This window comes from Sciurus vulgaris (assembly GCF_902686455.1).
Source record: "Sciurus vulgaris genome assembly, chromosome: 14".
In the NCBI taxonomy this organism is placed as follows: Eukaryota; Metazoa; Chordata; class Mammalia; order Rodentia; family Sciuridae; genus Sciurus; species Sciurus vulgaris.
Window position 1 is genome coordinate 63,631,949 of NC_136475.1, and position 20,596 is coordinate 63,652,544.

General features: G+C 43.5%; 1 long non-coding RNA gene across 1 annotated transcript; it reads left to right on the forward strand.

Moving 5' to 3' along the window:
• The first annotated feature begins 2,022 nt into the window (after positions 1-2,022).
• On the forward strand, positions 2,023-20,536 carry LOC306643569. Its single transcript, XR_013758984.1, has 3 exons — positions 2,023-3,251; positions 14,730-19,222; positions 19,346-20,536. It is a non-coding gene; the product is annotated as an uncharacterized lncRNA (long non-coding RNA).
• Positions 20,537-20,596: the final 60 nt, after the last annotated feature.

Below are 20,596 nucleotides of genomic sequence, written 5' to 3' on the forward strand. Positions count from 1 at the left end.
CCAGATTTTTTATATGCAAACAGCTGTCAAGCCAGGCATCGGCACACACTGAAACTTTGAATGGAACATAGACTTAGAGTGATCTCTATTAAATTGCATCTTGTCATTTGTCAGAAACATTTGTCACTGGATTGGCTCCACTCTTCTTCCAAATTCTACTGAATCTGCACTCCTTTCAGGCTCTGTCTCACCCACAGCTTTGATGAGTCCGTCTTTCCATCTACAAAGCTGATAGCAGCCTGGGGGGTGCAGCAGGCTTCTCTCCCACTGGGGGTCTGAGGCTGTCCAAATATCATGCTACCTTCCTTTCCAGTTTGTGTACTTCATGTTTAGCCATCTTCCTCCTTGAAGCCATAATCCATTATACCCTGGCTGAATCCATCAGTCGTTGGTAATAGTAATGACGTAGTATTTTGTAGTTTAGAAAACATTATCCCATAATTTTCTGATTTGATTTTTATTACCCACTACAACCCTCTAAAAGTTCTATCAATATCATTCTAAGATGTTGAACTACAGCCAGGGACAGTAGTACATGCCTATAATCACAGCAACTCAGGAGGCTGAGGCAGAAGGATCACAAGTTCCAGGCCAGCCTCAGCAACTTAACCAGACCCTGTCTCGAAAGAAAAGAAAAGAAAAGAAAAGAAGGAAAGAAAGAAGGAAGGAAGGAAGGAAAGAAAGAAAAAAAAAAAAGAAAGAAAGAAAGAAAGAAAGAGAGAAAGAAAGAAAGAAAGAAAGAAAGAAAGAAAGAAAGAAAGAAAGAAAGAAAGAAAGAAAGAAAGAAAGAAAGAAAGGTTGAGTAGGTTGGTAGAATACCCTGAATTCAGTACTTCTGTATCTAAAAGAAAATTAAAATTGACTTTGAACTACAAATCCGCCAATAGTCCGTTTGTTGCCCACCCATAATTTCCTAGTGTGGATTTCTGGATTAAACATCTAGTTTCCTTCTTTTCCACCCCACCAGAAAAACAATCCCTAAAGCCACCATTTGGGCAGTAATCGGTAGGGACAGAAACAACATGTAAGAAGAATGTTCTAATCAGAAGAGTTGTCAGAAAATCGAAGGGATTGCTTTGAAAGCAAATTCTGAGGCTAGAAATTTTCAAATAAGAGTTGGGGTTTTGAACAAGGAGTTCCTATGTAGACAGGAAGCTGTATAGAATGATCTTTCACTCATTTATGGTTGCCCTTGTAGGAAATCTGCTCTGTGTTCAGCTCTCTCTGTGCTCACCAGTTCATCGTGGTCAGTGAGAAACTTCTGAAAGTCAGAAAGGTGAACTTGGCAAATCTGGTCACTCTCATTCTTTGTACTTTTAAAAATTAATTCCCTCTGGAAAAGAAGTCTTCAGCAAGTTTTCTTTGAAAATGCCAGCCTTTTCTCCTCTGTTCAAATGTGAAAATAATCCCTACATGGAAGATTATTCTGTCATGAAAAGAAATGAGCCCCTTGGGGTGATGCCAATAGCATTCAGTATTCCCTGTTGTTTGGAAGTCTGAAGCTGGAGAAGTCTTCATCCTAGGAGTTCCAGACTAGCTTGGGCAACAGGAGACTCATCTCAAAAAATATAAAACAAAATAAAGTAAGTAGTGCTATATAATACAACATGAATGAATGAATCTTGAAAACATTATGGCAATGGGGGGGGAGGGAAACAGTCACAAAAGGCCACATGCTGTATGACTCCATTCCTAAAGAAGTTCAGAACAAGGAACTCCATAGACAGAAAGTGGATTAGTGATGTGAGGTGAGGAGATTATGTGACTCTCAGGGGTAGAGCTAAAGGGATAAAGGGTTTCTTCTTAAAGTGATGGCAATTCGAAAATTGAGGTGATGGTTGCAAAAATCTATAAATACACTAAAAGTCATTGAGTTGTACGCTTTAGATGGGTAAATTATACGATATGTGATTATATTATAATAAAGTTTTCTAAGAAGAAAATAAGTACTTTTTTTAATGGATAGAGATTATATTTATTTCCAAGCTTAAACTGGATTTCTGCAAGGGGGCTCGCCGCTTTCCTGCAGGGAACGAGTCCTCGAGCCGAAGGCGGAGGCACTGCGCACCAGGATTAGGTGAGGTGGGCGGATTTGCTCACAGCACCGCGGCTCGGGCTTCCTCCGGAATCCGGGGCTGGGTGGGCGAGAGCCACCGACGGCTGGGATGGGCGCCGAGGAAGGAGACGAGAGCTCCACACTCCATCCACCTCTGAGCGCTTTCTGGGCCCTGCTTTTCACCACTCTGGGTAATATATCCATCCCCGAATTTAACGACCCTCGCTTCGTAAAAGCGACTGAAAACCGCCCTTTCGAGAAATCACGTCCACGAGGCCTCCTGTGCCGCTCGTTGGCAGCTGAACTTGCTCCGCTTTGCCCACGCCTCCTGTGCAGGGCGCGCTCCCCAGCCCTGCGACCAGGTGGCCGGCGCCTCACAGCAGCCGCAGAGGAGCTCCAGCTGGCCCCAACCCCACTGACCACGGGCGTGGGGAGGCTGATGTCCTGCCTCCGGAGAAAACTTCTGACCCCGGATTTGTGGCTTGTCATTCGAATAGCCCTAGAAAACGTCTCCTCTCTAGTCCGCTAGCTACCGCCATTTCAGAGTGACAGCGCGGGGGAGAAGCAGCGCCCCAGGCACTTTTCCTAAACTGCACAGCTACCCCGAGGGCGAAGTGCCTGCGACGGGGAGGAGGGCCCGCAGGCGGGGGGGGGTCCGTGCGGACCCAGGAAGGATACTGAGGAGGGGGTTACCGCTAGCTAGAAGGCAAGGGAGCAGATCCTCCCCGGCTCTTCTTCTGCGCCTCGGGCCGCAACACCCAGAGTGGTGGCCTGGCTGCACCCGCCCGGGGGCGAGCACCGCTGCCGAGACCCCAGGTCTCATTCCCGGCGCCGTGAAGTCGGGCTCACTCTGCGAGAGGAGCACCCGGGGCATTCGATCCCGATGCCCCGCAAGGTGCCCAGGCACCTCCGGGCCGCATCCCTGGGGCAGAATGCCATTAAAGACCCACCGAAGAACGACTGGGGGGGGGGGCAATAAATGGACGGCTGGGTTCGAGCGCTGGATGGTGCACGGTGACAAATAGAATGGGAAAACGGTATAACGTTCCACGCGAAGTGCTTCCTGCCCCCGGCCGAGCGCGACCTGAGACGGAGTAGTTACAAGACAGGAACCGAGAAGACTAAAGAGAAACTAGCTCCTTCCGGTAAGGAGATAAAATGGAGCGTGCGGATGTCCAAAAGGGTCGTGCTCCAGGTGAGGCTCGAACTCACAACCTCGGCATTGCTCTGCATGTACTGCTGTATAAGTACCGCGCGCTAACCGATTGCGCCACTGGAGCTCCGCTTAGCCGCCCTCGCGATAGCTCTATCAGGGTTCACTCGGCCGGGTGCGGGCCTCTGCGGAGCATGCGCGTTTGCCGCTCGCGGCTCGGACCCGGTCCTCTGCAACCCCCGACTGGGCACAGAGCTGCTGCCCGGCTACTCCGAGCCCAGCGAGCTGGACAGTCCTGCGAGTGTCCCCCTCGGGGTTGAAATGCAGGTTAGCATGTCCGAACCAGTGAGCCACTGGGGCCCGGCAGCGCCGTGGGAGAGGCGGCCTGGTCCCGGTGGCCACGAGCCAACACCGCGTACTCAGTGGGGCTTCGCCTCCCTGGAGCGGGCTGCGAAGGGCAAGACCCAGCCCCGAGGGGCCGGCAGGCTGGCCTCGCGGCTGTGGTGACGCGAGCCGAGGGGCGGGGCCGGGCCGCGTGGCCCAGACTCGGAGACGCAGATACCCAGAGGCAGCCGCTCGCTGCCCGAAGACCCCAGCCGAGAAGTGCGCTGGAAGGCGCGACCGAGTTTCCGCGCGGTGCGGGCGGCCGGGCCGTCTGCAGAAGCCCGGAAATATTTGGACGAACGTGTCGGTGCCTCTGGACCCAGTGGGTCGAGGGCGGCCTCTGCCGGCGGCGCGCGCGGGCAGGAAGGTTGGGCTGCGCGGGGCGGCGACCGACCTTCCAGGCCAGCGCCGTAGGGCCGCCTGGAGCCCCGCCACACCCGCCGGGCGATCTCCGGCCCCTCTCGCATCCAGAGCTAGAGCTCGGGCACTCCCGGCAGCAGGGGTGTCCCCGAAGTCGAGTCAAGCCACTTGCATTCCGAGGACACGAAGATCACCGTGATCTTGGAGAGGTTTCAGCATCTCCCTGAACCCTGCGTGTTTTATTGGGCCACAAAATGTTATTTTTTGTTCTCTTTAATTTTAAAACCAACTTTCAGTACTTGAAATCAAGAGATCTGATATGAATATCCGAAGATCCATTTCTTTTTTTAAAAACACTGTACCCAGGTCTGAATTATGACTACTCTGGTCCATGCTTTTGTCTTTGCGGACCCCTTTCCTTCGTTTTAAACAATAATGTTTCAGCGGGGCCCGGTGGCCCAAAATTGGAATCCCAATTATTGGGGAGGCTGAGACAGGAGGATCACAAATTCCAAGCCAGCCTCTGCAATTTAACTACTCTAAAAAAAAAAAAAAAAAAAAAAAAAAAATTTTTTTTTAAAGGGCTGGGGATGTAATTCAATGGTAAAGCACCCCTGCATTCAATCCCCAATACCAAAAAAGAGAGAGAAGAATTTTTTTAAAAAGTTACTTTACAACTGCAATGGTATAAAGATTAGCTTTATAAATCCGGGCTGGATTTATATTATTCACATATGTTCATTTTTTCTATTCATTTTCAAAAACTAAAATTTGAGTGTTTTTGTCACCCCTAGGCACTCTGCATACTTTGATAACTCCACTGGGAACCCGCATCCTCCCAGGGGCATAGCAGCAGCACCCCCATAATTTGCCCACCACTCCCTCAGTTTCTTCCTTCAGGATTGTCCCACTCATCTTGTTGGTGCCCACATGTTGGTCACCTTGTTTGGTGACCTCTGCTCTCCCAGAAGAGCAAACAACAGAATAATCTTGGCACTTGATGAAAAGAATCAGCATGCACAAGCCATGGGGGAAGAATTAAGGTCATGGGTGTCGACACCTTGATGATGACAGGTTATATTAGGGTGAAAAATGTCACGCAGTAGTTTGGTATCAGAGTGTAAAAGGCCTTGAAATTCAAGCAGAAGACATAACAAGCAGTCAGGTTGACAAGGAGGCAGCAACAGATTCTGTGTAGAGCAGGGGCCTCCTGAAGTTTTTTGTAGAAAGCTCAGTGTCATGTGCAAACTGGATTACCCACCTAGAGAAAGAAGCCTGCTGAGCTGGGTGTGGTGCCACACACCTGTAATCCCAGTGACTGAAGCCAAATGGGAGGGTTGTAAGTTCCAGGCCAGCCTCACCAATTTTGCTAAGGCCCTAAGCAACTTAGTGAGACCCTGTCTCAAAAAATAAAAACGACTAGGAATGTAGCTCAGTGATTAAGCACCCCTGAGTTCAATTCCTGGTACCCCCCCCAAAAAAGCCAGGTGAGACTGTGTCCAAGAGACACACATCAAGAGCAGTTCGGAAAGGGAATAGTTGGTACCCTGCAAGATCCCATCAGCTACCAGGCAGGTGGTGGGCTGCAGGGTTGTTTACAACATGCCAGGGTTAGGGCTCCTTGGAGCCTGTGTGGGCAAGTCCAGGTAAATCAAGGACGGCAGAGCACTCTTATTCCTTTGAAATAAGTTCCTCCCGAAAGTTGAAACAGGCTGAAAAGGGAAATGCATGACTTGCTGCAGGGTAGGGATAATTTTTTTCCTAAATTGAAGGGGTTTCTTTTCCTGGTAAACAAGAAAATAATGCATGAACTCATTCACTGCATCTTCTCAAATCCCAGAGCATTTGCAGAATCTGACCTTCCTCCCTCCCGAGTCTCTTAGGCAAAGCCCACCTGGTAAACCAAGAGCAGCAGAGTTGCCATTGACAACCCAGCTTCCCTCTCTCCCACCCCACCTTTCATGGATCTTCTCCGTTACTAGTTCAGAAGGTAGTGATGGATCCTAACTGTGTGCAAGAGGAAGGCAGCACCTCACAAAAGGAACTTCAATAGCTTAGCCCCAAGGAAATCAAGTTTCCTAAGGGAGGAACCTAGAGCGGGTAATGTTGAACAGGGACAGGGTCTGAAACAAAAGGATAAGCCTCCTGACACCTACAAATCACTTACCTGCACCCAGATTGCCTCTAAAGAGCAATGAACGGGGAGTCTTAGTTGTGATCCTCTTCAGTCATAAGAGATCTTAAATAAGTCTCATTCCCTCCGGAACTCATTTCCCCCTCTCTAAAATGAGGAATGTATAAGGAGAGCCTGATTTGTGTTAAGGTTGACAATGTGGAATGTGAAAACATTTTGCCACTTTGTCCACAAAAAGGAAGTTAAGTGGTCTCTTAGCCGTTCCGTTTGATTTATGTTTCAGAGGTGATGGTGCGTTATGTTCACTGATATTCAGGTAGACTCAGGAAACTACAGGAGAACTTTGTAGAATGATTCTTTTAAAAAGAGACAAAAATGAACTTCAAAAATAAAACACTTAAAATTTGTCAAGAGTCCAGTCCCACCTAAGCTAAGGCTCTGCTCTCATCCTTCTTCATGTTAAGATGGCTCCAAAGTAGGCTAGAATTAAGCTTATGTAAAGTGGTGTTCAAAAGACAGATTTTTTGTTGTAAAGATTACTGTGATATCAAACGGGATTTAATACAAAACTTACATACAGGTTTGAGTAAATTGTAAAGGGTACTTAGGTTTATAAAAGCATTTTAAAAGAAAGTAAAGCTTGTAAAGAATATCATATGTATTGATATGAATTGGTAAATGTATGGGTCTTTGTAGAGACAAAATAGATACCAAATAAATACATGAAAGAATTAAACTAGATAAGAGCTTTCCAGTCCATCTTGACTGGAAAACTTCTTGTATCATGTAACTCTTAACATCACCATTAAATTATTTTAATCATTTAATAGATTGTGCAAGATACATAATAAAGGAGTGATTTTTAAATAAAGTCAAATTTAGTTTAGATCCATGTGTAATTTTAAAACAGTAGTGCCTGTAAAATAAAAAGACTAGCCTCAGCACTTTTCATTTTCCAAGTAATATAAAATGTTTAATTATGTAAGAGGAAGGCATGTTTATTAACAGAAAAACTTTTAAAATAACATGTCATATTTGGTATTGGGACAAATGTACTGTATATTAAAATGTATGAAACTTAATGACTCATTATAACATCAGAAATAGACAAAAACTGCTTTCCTAAGTGAATGTTTGAAATTTATGCCTTTTGCACTTAAAAAAAAAAACTGGTATATTTTTACTACTTTCATGTTTTCATGTCTAAATGATGAAATAAAACAGAAGGATTGCTGTATGCAAGTACCATTCTGCAAGTAACAAAGTGGGTATATCTGGTCTTTCTTCCTAATAATGAAAGGTCGAACTGGATATAACAGTCATTGTATTTTTTATTTATGGCTTTAATTTCTGATATGCAAGAGACATCATGATGAGCCATATAAACAGTCTGATTAGTAGAATTAAATTTGTGGGTCTAGTAAATGAAGATCATCTTGATTCACTTTTACAAAATTATTTTGTGGTCCTCATTTGCTTTGTTTCAGTAATTGTATTTTTTTTTTTAATTTTTTTTTAGTTGTAGATGGACCTTTCTTTTTATTTATCTATATGTGGTGCTGAGACTCGAACCCAGTGCCTCACACATGCTAGGCAAGCGCTCTGCCACTGGGCCACAGCCTCAGCCCAGTAATTGTATTTTTTATATTTATTTTAACTATGACTCAAAAATATTGCTATAGAGAAGTTGAAACCCACCTGAGGAGCCACCAGGGCAGCTGTCACATGGACAGATGTCTGGCGTTCAGGAAGTGCTGTGTGTATTGATCAACATGTATCCAGAGGCTCGCAAAGTGATTCAATTTTAAGTGTGTGTGTGGGGGGCTTAATAATTAATTATTATTATTCTAAATAGAACAACAAAAAATACCACTGCCATCTTTCATGGAATGAACTCTCTCGAATGCTCTTCAGAACCCCCTGCTTTTGACTAAGCCCAAAGTCCTTCCTGTCCAGACAGTCCCTGAGCCTAACCAGCCCTGTGTGGGGAAATGACCCTTTATTTCCCATAGGAGGAGACAGATGAGTGGGTCCCAAGGCCCAAGTTCTCCAAAGTCTGAGCAGATTTCACAGAGTGTAGCAGGGTGGTAAACTGAGGAAGCGCCCATCCCTTCACTCTGGATCCAATCAAAAGGAAGAAATGGTGAAAGCAGGTCAGATGGGAAAAAATTTAAAAGACTGGTAACATGCAGTGTTGATGAGAGTGTGGGGAAATGGAGACTGTTCAGTTTGGTTTGGTTTTTAAGACACTTTAGCAGAATCCAAGGGTTTTAACTAAATTTTTTTAAATTTTTACAGACTGTATTTTGATTCATTGTACACAAACGGGGTACAACTTTTCATTTCTATGATTATATACAATGTAGATTCACACCATGCATGTAATCATACATATACATAGGGTAACACTGTCTGTTTCATTCTATCTTTCCATCTCACACCCCCTCCCACCCCATTTTCCTCTACACCATCCAAAGTTCCTTCATTCTTCTCCCCCGCCAACCCCCCTCATTATGTATCACCATCCACTTAGAGAAAACATTCAGCCTTTGGTTTTTATGGGCTTGGCCTATTTCACTTAGCATGATATTTTCCAGCTTCATCCATTTACCAGTAAATTCCATAATTTTATTCTTCTTTATGGCTGAATAATATTCCATTGTGTATATACCACAGTTTCTTTATCCATTCATCTACTGAAGGGCATCTAGGTTGGTTCCACATTCTAGCTATTGTGAATTGAGCTGCTATGAACATTGATGTGGCTGTATCACTGTAGTATTCTGATTTTAAGTCTTTTGGGTATAAACCGAGGAGTGGGATAGCTGGGTCAAATGGTGGGTCCATTCCAAGCTTTCTGAGGGATCTCCATACTGCTTTCCAGAGTGGTTGCACCAATTTGCAATCCCACCAGTAATGTATGAGTGTGCCTTTTTCCCTACATCCACACCAACACTTATTATTGCTTGTGTTCTTGATAGTAGCCATTCTAATTGGAGTTAGATGAAATCTTAGGGTAGTTTTAATTTGCATTTTTCTAATTACTAGGGATGATAAGCATTTTTTCATATATTTGTTTATCACCTGTATATCTTCTTCTGTGAAGTGCCTGCCCAGTTCCTTAGCCCATTTATTGTTTGGGTTCTTTGTATTTTTGGTATAAAGTTTTCTAAGTTCTTTATAAACCTATCTAAGTTTTAAAAGCATTTGTCCTTTGACCCAGCAGATTCTATAGGTTTCTCCCCTATAGAAACATCCACACTTGTGAACAAATGTTTCATCTGATCTAAAATGCCCTACATTGTAAAATGAACCATCATTGTATGTATCATTAAGGGAGGGAATGCTACCATTTTAGATGTAACAGTACTTTTATGTCACATAGAATTTTTATTTTTATACTTAAAAAAATAGCTCTTTTAGATGGACTCACGTGTACATTTTTTATCATATATTCCTCTTGTTGGCTACTGCTTTCTGCTCAGCTTTGCAGTGTCTTGGTTCCTTCCACTTACAACCCATCAAATGCTTCAAGGAGGAAAGTGACTCGGTACCAAGCTCGCCACAGGAAATCCCAGCCCCTTAACTCCTGGATGAACTTGGAAGCTCACTATTGCCTCTAAACAATTTGTTTTTTGTTTTTTGTTTTGGGGGGATTTTGTTACTGCTGCTACTGCTGCTTCTGGTAGTTATAGATTTTCTTGCTACTTTCAGTGGGAGGATTCGATAGAAGCTGATACATCCCTAACTAGTGTGACCACATTACCTCCTCCAAAAGGGGACATTCTGAGAATGAAAGGGGGCAGTATTAATAATATTCGACCAAAAGCATGAGTTGTGACTGTCCCACACAATCTGGAGCATATGGTCACCCTACCATAGCTCCCTTTTGCAGTACTATAAATACATAAGACATGATTTGGGAAAATTCTCTGTTCGATGTTTTAAATTATGAGAACACAGATGGGAGGGGAACCAGTCAACTTAGTGCTTCTTTGCTTCAAATGTGCCCTTCTTTGACAAGCTCTGTGATCCTGGAGTGGGGCCCAACATCCCAGGTCCTGTGTCAGCTGGTGCCATCATTAGGCCTTGCCAGTAAAGGTACAGGAGGAACACTGAAGGGGCCTCTTCCTGGGTCCAGTACTTTTCTTCTGGCTCTTATAGCACAGCTGCCAGTGGGCGTCTTCCCAGAACCCAGCAGACAGTTTCCTGCTTGCCAGCCCGGCCTACAGCACCTCAGCCAACTTCTCTGCCACCCACTGAGCCGCTACCACACCCTCACCCCAGAAGTCTGGATCTCAGCCTAGGTGGGGAGGGGTGGGAGGAGAGGGTTTACTTCTCTGTGTCAGCCCTAGAGCTAGTGGCTGCTCCTTTTATCTGTTATTCTTGGGGGTTTTTTGTTTTTGGTTTTGTTCCTGGTTTGGGATTGAACCCAAGGGCACTCTATCACTGAGCAACATCTCCAACTCTTTTCTTTCTCTGTTTTGTTTTTGTTTTAGATGGTCTCACTAAATTGCCCAGGCTGGTTTCAAATTTGCAGTCCTCCTGCCTCAGCCTCCCAAATCGCTGGGATTACAGGTGTGCTTCACCATACCCTGTTCTAATCTTATATTCTTAATCCCCATTTACAAGTTACTAATTCTTTTCTTTAAATATTTTTAGTTGTAGATGAACACAACACCTTTATTTTATTTATTTATTTTTATGCGGTGCTGAGAATCAAACCCAGTGCCTCATGCATGCTAGGCAAGTGCTCTACCACTGAGCCATAGTCCCAGCCCCACAAGTTACTAATTCTTAACACTGGATTTTCCCTATTCAGATAACTGGTGCAGTGTCCTGCCTCAGGCCTGGATCCTGGCTGATATAACATGCACAAACTCTTTTCACTTGTCATTTGAGAACAAAATCCTTCAAAGAATATGGAGAACACAGGGGTACACAGGTACCAAAAACACTCTTGCACTGTGCTTCCCATGTGCCAGGCACATTTCCAGGAACTTTACACCTTACTAAATCATTTGATCCTCACAACAGCTCTCACCACAACAACTATGAAGTAAGCGCGTGATCAGTCCTTTCACAGATGAGGAAACTGAGGTGCAGTGACATTATGTGATTTACAAGAGTACATTGTAAAGCTGAGATTCAAAACCAGACCGTGTAACTGAGGAGTCCTGCCTTAACACTACACAGAATAGATTGCTCATTTTGCCACCTGAGGAGACCCAGGAGTATCTGCCATTGGGAACGGTGCTCCTCAGGGGTCACCTTCAAGAGAGATACTAGCCAGGGCCAAAGGATCCTACCTTGAAATATAGGAGAGATCAACCAGCACAGTGACCACTGGAGAGACAAAAACTAGGACCCAGGCATACTGGGGCTTCCGGGTAACTAGATTTTCTCATGCTGAGGGTAGGGATGGTTCCTCAGTCCTGACAATGTTCAGACCCAAACCTAATGGGCCAGATATAAGAAGGCAAGTCTTGGAGGCTATAGCACTGATAATGATGGGGACTTCCCTTTGGGAGAAGGGGAAAGAGTCTTAACAGAAGCAGCCATAAAACTCATTCGCACTCAGAATGATCCCTTGGTCAAAATTTGTGGGGCCAAAGAAAGACAAGCAACCACACTGAAAAACCTATGTTCATATCTGTTCAGCCAACAACTGGTTGGATGACTTCTATAATTTTCTACTGGACATTTGTAGCCCCGTTGGCTTAGCTATTCTCCTGTGGATGCACATCTTAGGCTCCTTCCTGTTGGGAGTTATTAGGAATAAAGCTGCTAAGAGTTTTTGTTTTTTTGCTTTTTAGTACCAGGGATTGAGCCACATCTTTCTCAGTCATTTTTTTGTACTTTATTTAGAGACGGGGTCTCACTGAGTTGCTTAGGGTCTCACTAAATTGCTGAGTCTGGCTTTGAACTTGAAATTCTCCTGCCTCAGCCTCCCAAGTCACTGGATTACAGGCATGCACCACCACACCCAGCCATTTTAACTATTTTTAAATCGTACAATTCAGGGACATTTAGTACATTCACAATATTGTGTGATCATCACCACTATCATTTCTTTTATTGTAATATAATATATGCAACATAAAATTTACCATTTTAACCATTTTAAGTATATAATTTAGTGACATTAAATACATTTACAATGTTGTACAATCTCCATCTTCACAACTTTTTCATCATCCCCACTGAAACTTTGTACCTATTAAACAATAGCTCCTCATTTCCTCCAGCCTGAGCCCCTGGTAACCACCTTTCTACATTCTATCCCTACAAATTTGACTATTTTAGGTAGTCATGTGTTTCAGTCAGCTTTTTCATTGCTGTGACCAAAAGACCCGACAAGAACAATTTTAGAGAAGTTTATGTGACACTCTTGGTTTCAGAGGTCTCAGCCCATAGAGAGCCAACTCCATTGCTCTGGGCAAGAGGTGAGGAGAACATCATGGTAGAAGGCCGTGGCAGAGGAAAGCAGCTCAGGGCATCATACCAGGGAGCCAGATAGATAGCTCCACTCTTCAGAGACAAAATACCCACCCCAAGTCATGTCCCCAAGACCTACCTCCTTCCTTTTAAGGTGAAATAATATTCGATTACATGTAGACACCACATTTTGACTATATTATTGATCTTTCAGTGGACACGTGAGTTGCTTGCATGTATTGGCTATTGTGAATAATGCTGCTATGGATATTGGTATACAAACATCTGTAGAGCAGCCAACTATATTCCCAAAGCACTTATATTCTATTCAGTGACAATTAAATACTTAACTTGATTTCATAGTATGATTCCTTAGATCTTTCTTCTTGGATATTCCATAATTTCGTGTAGAGTCCCCAAAATATTGACCAATTCTGAGCAAACATTTAAGCAGTGAAACTCCATACAATATAAAATTTAAGTTCCATTTTACTGATTTGATTTTTAAAATACCATTATTCTGGTTCTTTAAAGTATGTGACCTACTGAGAATAGTGATAGGTGAAATAGTGTTAAATGGGATTTGCATTAAAATTCTCCAGGAAAAAAGTGTTGGGACTAAAAGAAGATGGGAAAACTTGTTAATAATTGTTGAAACTAAGGAGATATTTGTGAATTTATTGTATTATTTTCTTTACTTTTATGTATTTTTGAAAATTTTTTATAGGTGAAAACTACTTTTGTACATCAACTTAATTTCCAGTAAAACTTTAAAAATACACTGGGAAATTAAAGGTTTTATGTGACATATAAAAAAAAAATCTGTTGAGGCTTTGCTTTTAGTTCTTTGGGGTATCTCTCAAAGTGAAATTGCTGGAAGATATGGTTAACTCTATGTTTAACCTTTTAACTAACTGCCATGTTGTTTTCCACAGCAACTGTACCATTTTAAATTCCCACTAACCATGCACAAGAGTTCCATTTGCTCCACGTCTTCACTAATGGATATGGAGAATAAAAATTCCCAAAATAGTGAAAACTGAGGACAAGAAAAGGGAGTGAAAATGACAGCCTTCATCTCCCAAGACAATGTTTCCCAGATGCTGGCTGCAGGCAGAGAGGAGGTTTATCATCCTCAAAAGAAACCAGTCTCTAGGAGGCGTTATCTCCTCCAAAGCAAAATCCTTCTTAGGCACTGTCCACAGACCTTGACCGAAAGGGCCACATTCCCAACTGACCAAAACTGACGTATGTTCATTAGACCACCCCTCAAAATAACCTGTGTAAACCCCCTCCCTTTCTTTGTTCAGGGGCTCACTTTCCACCAGGAACCTGGTTCCACAGCACCATTTCATCCCTGCACCCCTGTTCCTGTGTGAGACTTCCTTCCTGAATAAAAGAGCGGATCCATGGAGTTTGTACTCTTCCCGGTCTCTCTCTCTCTTTTTTTTTGTGCTAACATTCACCAACACCAATTATTTTCTGTTTTACTTTTGTTCTTGCTGCTGATGCAGGGGGCGAGGGTAGAGGTGTTGTGTGTTTTGCTTTTTGTCTGGTTTTATTTCATTTGTGGTACTGGGGACTGATCCCAGGGACACTCTACCACTGAGCCACATCCCCAGTCCTTTTATTTTATTTTGAGACAGGGTCCCACTAAATTGCATAGGCTGGCCTCAAACTTGGGATCCTCCTGCCTCGGCCTCCCAAGTTGCTGGGATTACAGGCGTGTACTGCTATGCTCAACTATTCAAATCTTTTACACATTTAAAGAATTGGATTTTTGGTAGTTTTTTGTTTTGTTTTGTTTTCGGTTTTGAGTTTTAGAAGTTCTTTCATATTCTGAATATGAATTCCTTATCAGATATATAATTTGCAAATTTTTTTTCTTATTATGAATTACCTTTATCCTCTCATGGAGAGTTCTGGTAGCTCTACATCTTTGTCAACACTTGGTGTCTGTTTTTTTCATTTTAGCCATTCTGTGGGTATGTAATAGTATCTTGTTGTCGACTAATGATGTTGAGCATTTTTTGATGTGCTTATTGGCCATTGCATAGCTTTATGAAATGGTTATTTACTTGGAGTTTGTTCGTTTGTTTGGGGTTTGGCTTGTTTGATTTTGGCTTTTGAGCTTTGGTCTTTTTTATTAAGTTGCGGAAGTGATAGAATGAAGTCACTGATTTTCTCCATTTTTTAATTTGTAGGGAGCAGATATGCATTTCTCCATAACACCTGGGCTACCAAATATGTGACACTGGATCACTCCCTGGACTGGTGAGAACCAACACATGTGCATTCTCATCTGCAGCATGCAAATCTATGCCAGGAAGCATGAGGGAAAGGCCACAGGACACTCAGGAAGACAGTGGCTAACGCAGACTAATTTGATAGCAGTCCATGGCCTCTGGCAAAGACCGGAAGAAGACCAGCCAGCTGTAGAGTGTCTCCATGGGAAGAAGGAGGGAGGGACAGCCCACTGGCCCTGAAGCGGGAGAAAATGGAAATGTAGCAGATACATAAACTAAGCTGAAGCTCAGGGCAAAGCTGGTCTGTGAATGTCTCCCAAAGGAACTTCTGCCTGTGAAGCAAGAGAGATATAAACCTGCTGTTCTATTTGCAGAGAGTCTTCAAAAGCTGACAAGCCGGGCCTCTCCTCAGCTGTCCTGCCCTGCCCTGCCCAGCAGAGTCTTAGCTGGGAAGCAGGCTGCAGCTGAGCGAACAGCCAACTTCGATCACACTAATGAGGCGGTTTTGGAGGTCCAAGCAGTTTTATTATCTGATGCCTCCATCTTAGAGCCTAACCCTCTCTGAACCACAAATTCCAGTCATAAGCAAATCTTTTTATGGCGCCTGCAGAGGTGGCAGACAGGAAGCAACTGGGGAAGGACCACTCCCTTCTTCTACCTCAATCTTCAGTGATTTCTCTCTCAAATTTCTTTTTTGTTGTTTGGTTGGGGGGAAGGGTTGTGGTTGTTTTGCATTTTTTGACTTTTGTTTTGCAGTCCTGGGGGTTGAACCCAGGGCCTTGCACAAGCTAAGCAAACACTCTACCACCGAGCTACATCCCCAGCCCTTTTAATTTATTTTGAACAGGCCTCGAATTTGTGGTTCTCCTGCCTCAGCCTCCTCAGTAGCAGCATCCCTCTCTTCCCCTCCTTTGGGCAGAGCCTAACACAGAGGCAGCTGGCAAAGCCCAAACAGTGTCTGCAGATTCCCAGCCGGGACTCATGATGCAGAGTGTAGCAAGTGAGCTTGGAGCTGAAAGACTGCAATTGACACAAAGGCTTAATGTCACATAGAACACAATGGCCCTGCAGGCCAACAAGAACCTTCCTGGGATATACCACCCATCCTCCACTCACCCAGGAATGAGAGCAATATCTTAAAAGCCAATGGGCCAAATGGCCAAGCGTTCATCACATGCACTTTTCTATTGATATTTCCTTTGCTGAGTCTGGCACAGTGGCTCCCAAGCTTAGTGTCAGGAATGACTGCATATTCTGCTTTATAGTCGATTTAGATTTTTCTAAATCGATTTTTCTTTGTTTGTTTTGTTTTTGGTGATACTGGGGATTGAACCCAGGGGCATTCTATCACTGAGCTACCCCAACCCTTTTTTAATTTTATTTCGAGCCAGGGTCTCACTCGGTTGCTGAAGTTAGTCTCCAACTTGAAATCTGCCTGCCTCAATCTCCTGAGCCGTTGGGGTTTCAGGCATGCCCCACCATGCCCCACTCTAATTTGATTTTAACTGTATGCCATTTTGACTTAGTAACTTTAGAAGCTCTATACCACAATATTCACTGAAGTCACACAGTGGAAAAAGCACATGTGCAGGTGGGCATGGATTCATTTATATCCTGGGGCCTTACCAGCCATGTAACCTTGGGGATACCAGTTAGTATTTGGAGCTACAGTTCAGTTCATGGGGATTGAACAAGAGAGCTATGGTGCTTTGCACAGGGTCTTGTTAACTAGTACCACTCAGTGGTAGCCAGAGATGATGTTACTGCTGTTGTACTAGTGAACCCTCAGACTTCACATCACACGCTGATCCCAGAAGAAATTGTTCCTGGCTGGTTCCTTGAAGAGAGGACTGGCTGAGGACTGTAGGGTGAGCAGCAGGTCCAAATATCAACCGTGTCCATGGAGTTCTGAGAAATGAGTATGGAATTGAGAATGTGAGATGGTGGGGTCTAAAAGACAGACCGCAGCAAATGCCACAAGGATGTGTGGCAATCGGAAGCCTCCCTCATGGCTGGAGGGAATGGAAAACAGTGCCACTACTTTGGGAAACAGGTTGGCAGTTTTTAAAAATATCGAATACTAAACCTGACAAATTAAATATGTAAATATGAACTAAATAAACACATAAATATACTAGAACACAAGAAGAGGGAATTTCACTGGACCTGGAACTGGAAGGCGTCTGAGGAATGGAACCTGGAAGGGATGACTAAAAGAAAGCAAGATTAGACAGAAGAAGGAGGTTGCAGACTGGGACGCACAGGGGAGTCGAGAGCAGCGTCCTTCCACGGCACTGGGAGCAGCCAAAGGGTGCTTCCTACCCAGTGGGGGGTGAAGATGTAGGAGGGACCCCGGGTGACTGCTAGGGAAATTACTCGGGGCACTGAAGCAGCAACAGGCAGTACAGGGTCCCCCATTGACTCCCCATCATGGCCCTGGACAACAATTCTTTCCTCTTCCCCCAAGCATGCTCTGCAAAGAGGGAAGGCCAATCACAAAAACAACTTTGCACAAGGATCACTAAGCCCTGGGGGAAAACCAAGGTCATCAAAGTGAAACCCAGAGATGAATGATAATACTTGGGAGAAATCCTAGGCCACCCAGGACTTTGTGGCAAAAGCTAGCAAGCAATTTATGAAGCCTGCTTTGCTTTCTCACCAGAAACAGCTAGGACGTTAACCATATGCCCCTGAGTTAGGTAAGACCACGTGAGTGGGTTCCAGACAGTAGAATGTGCACAACATGGTCCACACCCCTCAAGCCAGGACTGGTCTGTAAGGGCCACCACCCTTTCTTTTCCCCTTTCCACCCACTGGATGCTAATGGTCAGGCAATACTAGAAGTGACATGGTTAAAGAGGCAAGATCCTCTGTCACTTTCTGTCAATCAGGTCCCCACATGGCTGTGCAAAGCACACTGCCTTTCCATTGGTCTTTTTTTGTTTTTTTTAGTTGTCTTTTTAGGAATGAGAAATATTTTCATCATGTTGGTCCACTGCCTTTGGAGCACTTCGTTGGTTTTTAGTCACTAGCATTAATTTCTTGCATATAAAGTTCACATCTTTAAATAAACAATTTCTTTCAAGATATAGGGAATACATCACATCCACAAGATAAAAAGTTAGTTATGGAATGCAATCAACTAGACAGTTCTGAAATGTAAATATGAATCCAAGGAAATTCAAAACTCATGAATGAGTGGATGAGAAGAATAGAGAATATATCAAGTAAATGGAAAAATAGTAAACTAGAAGATTAGGCAGAAGAACATTCCCAGAATGCAGGGCAAGGGAGAAGGGAGGAAAGAAAAGTTAACTGATATGAAAGATGAGACCTAAGAATTCCCAACATTCATTAAAAGAATTCCAGAAGTTGCTACTACAGAATAGATAAGAAACAATGTTTCTTTGAAAAATAGCCAAGAATTTCACAGATCCAAAGATGCCGTGCATACACACGACACACTTGCACAAACACGATGAATCCAGGAAAGATAATGGGATATGAGAAGTAATAATAAGTTAGCAGTAAGAAGTGATAGTAAAGCATGCTAAACATCTAATTATTGCTCATGTTAAAAATGTCAACATTAATCTAAACAGTAGGGTGTGGAAGTTGACAGTAGGGAATTCTAGAAGGAAGTTAAAGCTATCTCAGACTCCCTTGTTCTTGCCTTTTTCAAGAGATGGATTCTGATTAACAGTATATATTATTAGAAATTCACAAACTTGAATATATGCATTTATTTAAAGAATAACCAACAGACACATAAAAGAGAAGGATCAAAGAAAACCTATGCCAAAACCAGGTGTGGTGGACCCTGTAGCTGAACCCCAAGCCCAGTCACTGCCAGGCATTTTGGGGGAAGCTGATTTCACCTTCAAGCCTAAACCCAAATTTGATTAAGTCAAACACAGTATCACATGCCCTTATCCCCAGAATTGGTTCAAGATGTGGGCCTGTGAGCCTATTAAGGTCAGTAAACATATCTGATTTTCATCTGGTGGCAATTTTGACCCCCAGGGACATTTGGCAATGCCTAGAGGCATTTTTGGTTGTCTCAATCTTGAGGCAGCTGCTGGCATCTAGTAGGAGGAAGCCAGGGAGGCTGCCAAACACTGGACAGTGCATAATTCAGCCCCCACAATAAAGAATTACCCAGCCCCAAATGTGGGTAATCGGCTCGCTCTCCTGCAGTGGGTGTGAATAGGACGTTTCCAGCATCAGTGACTCCAAGAAACCATCCCTTGGTCACTTGCAGTATCAGCCTGGGATGAAGCTGATACTGCAGACAGCAGACTGCAGGGAGAGAAAGTACCAGGGTGGGCAGTGACACAGCCTGTTCTTCCTCTGGGTACCCACTGACATGAGACCTCCAATGTGCTGTCAGTTAAGTCACTTTTACTGGGGTCTCTGTTCTTGCAGCTAGGAGCATCCTCATAGATTAAGAGGCGGGGAACAAACAACATTACCCTATGTAAATTTATGATTACACAAATGGTATGCCTTTACGCCATGTACAAACAGAGAAACAACATGTATCCCATTTGTTTAAAAAAAAAAAAAAAAAAGAGGCGGGGGAAAAGAAGAAACAAGAAGGGGTGTGTGGTAAATGGAATAAAGGCCCCCATTCTCCCCCACCCAAAACATCATGTCCTAATCCCTAGAATCTGTAATAGTAAGACAATAAGTTGGTGTTGTTTTAAACCATTAAATTTGTGGTAATTTATTATAGCAACAATAAAAAATTAACACAGCATGGTAACTAGAAAACCCAAAATAAAATATAAGCACTGTTAACTAAAATTTGTGGGAGGCCATGGATTTGGATGGAGCACCTGCCCCGAACCCAAGAGATCAAGTCAATATGGAGTTTAAGGGTCATGCCTGAGCTTTGGTTGGTTAAATGCTAACCAGCAACTTGCTGATTGACTAAGCTATAGCCAATGAAGTTGTTTTCTATGCATCACTTCTGTTCTGTAATGACCCTCAGATGCCATTGTTGGAATTCTGTGAATCTGCTCTGGTTCATGAGTCATTTAGTTTTGTTTTACTTTGTTTTTTTCTTTGCTCAGATAAATTCTATTTGACATAAGTGGCCTAAGGAATCTTCCCACCCCCTTTTTGGGGGATTGAACCCAGGGGTACTTTATTATTGAGCTACATCTCCAGCCTTTTATTTTATTTCGGGACAGTCTTGCTAAATTGCCCAAGCTGGCAACAAACTTCCAATCTTCCTGTCTTAGCTTCCCAACTAGCTGGGATTACAGGTATGCACTACTGTTACCAGCTCAGGAATTTTCTCTTTTAATGGAATAAGCATTGCAATAATTAAATATGAAGACTGGGCTGGGGTTGTAGCTCAGTGGTGGAGCACTTGCCTACCATCTGTGAGGCACTGGGTTTGATTCTCAGCACCACATATAAATAAATAAAATAAATGTCCATCAACAACTAAAAAAATTTTTAATAAATAAATATGAAAAGATTGCATCTAGCTATTAAATAACACATCCTATCAGATTGGATTTTTTAAAACTCCAGCAATATGCCATTCATGAAATGTATGTCTAAAACAAAAAGGTTAGGGGAAATGTATACCTGTTGTTTCAGGATTTGTTGCTGCACCACCACCCCCAATTTAAAGACTTACAATAACGACCATTTTGTGTGCTCCTGATTTGGCAGGTCAACAATTTACCCGCATTCAACTGAGTTGAATGCGGGTAAATTGGCCCGCCAGGCTCAACTGAGTTTGCTCATGGCTGTAGATGGCACGCCACGCCATCTCAGCCACCTTTTCTCCACATCCTCCACGAGGCTAG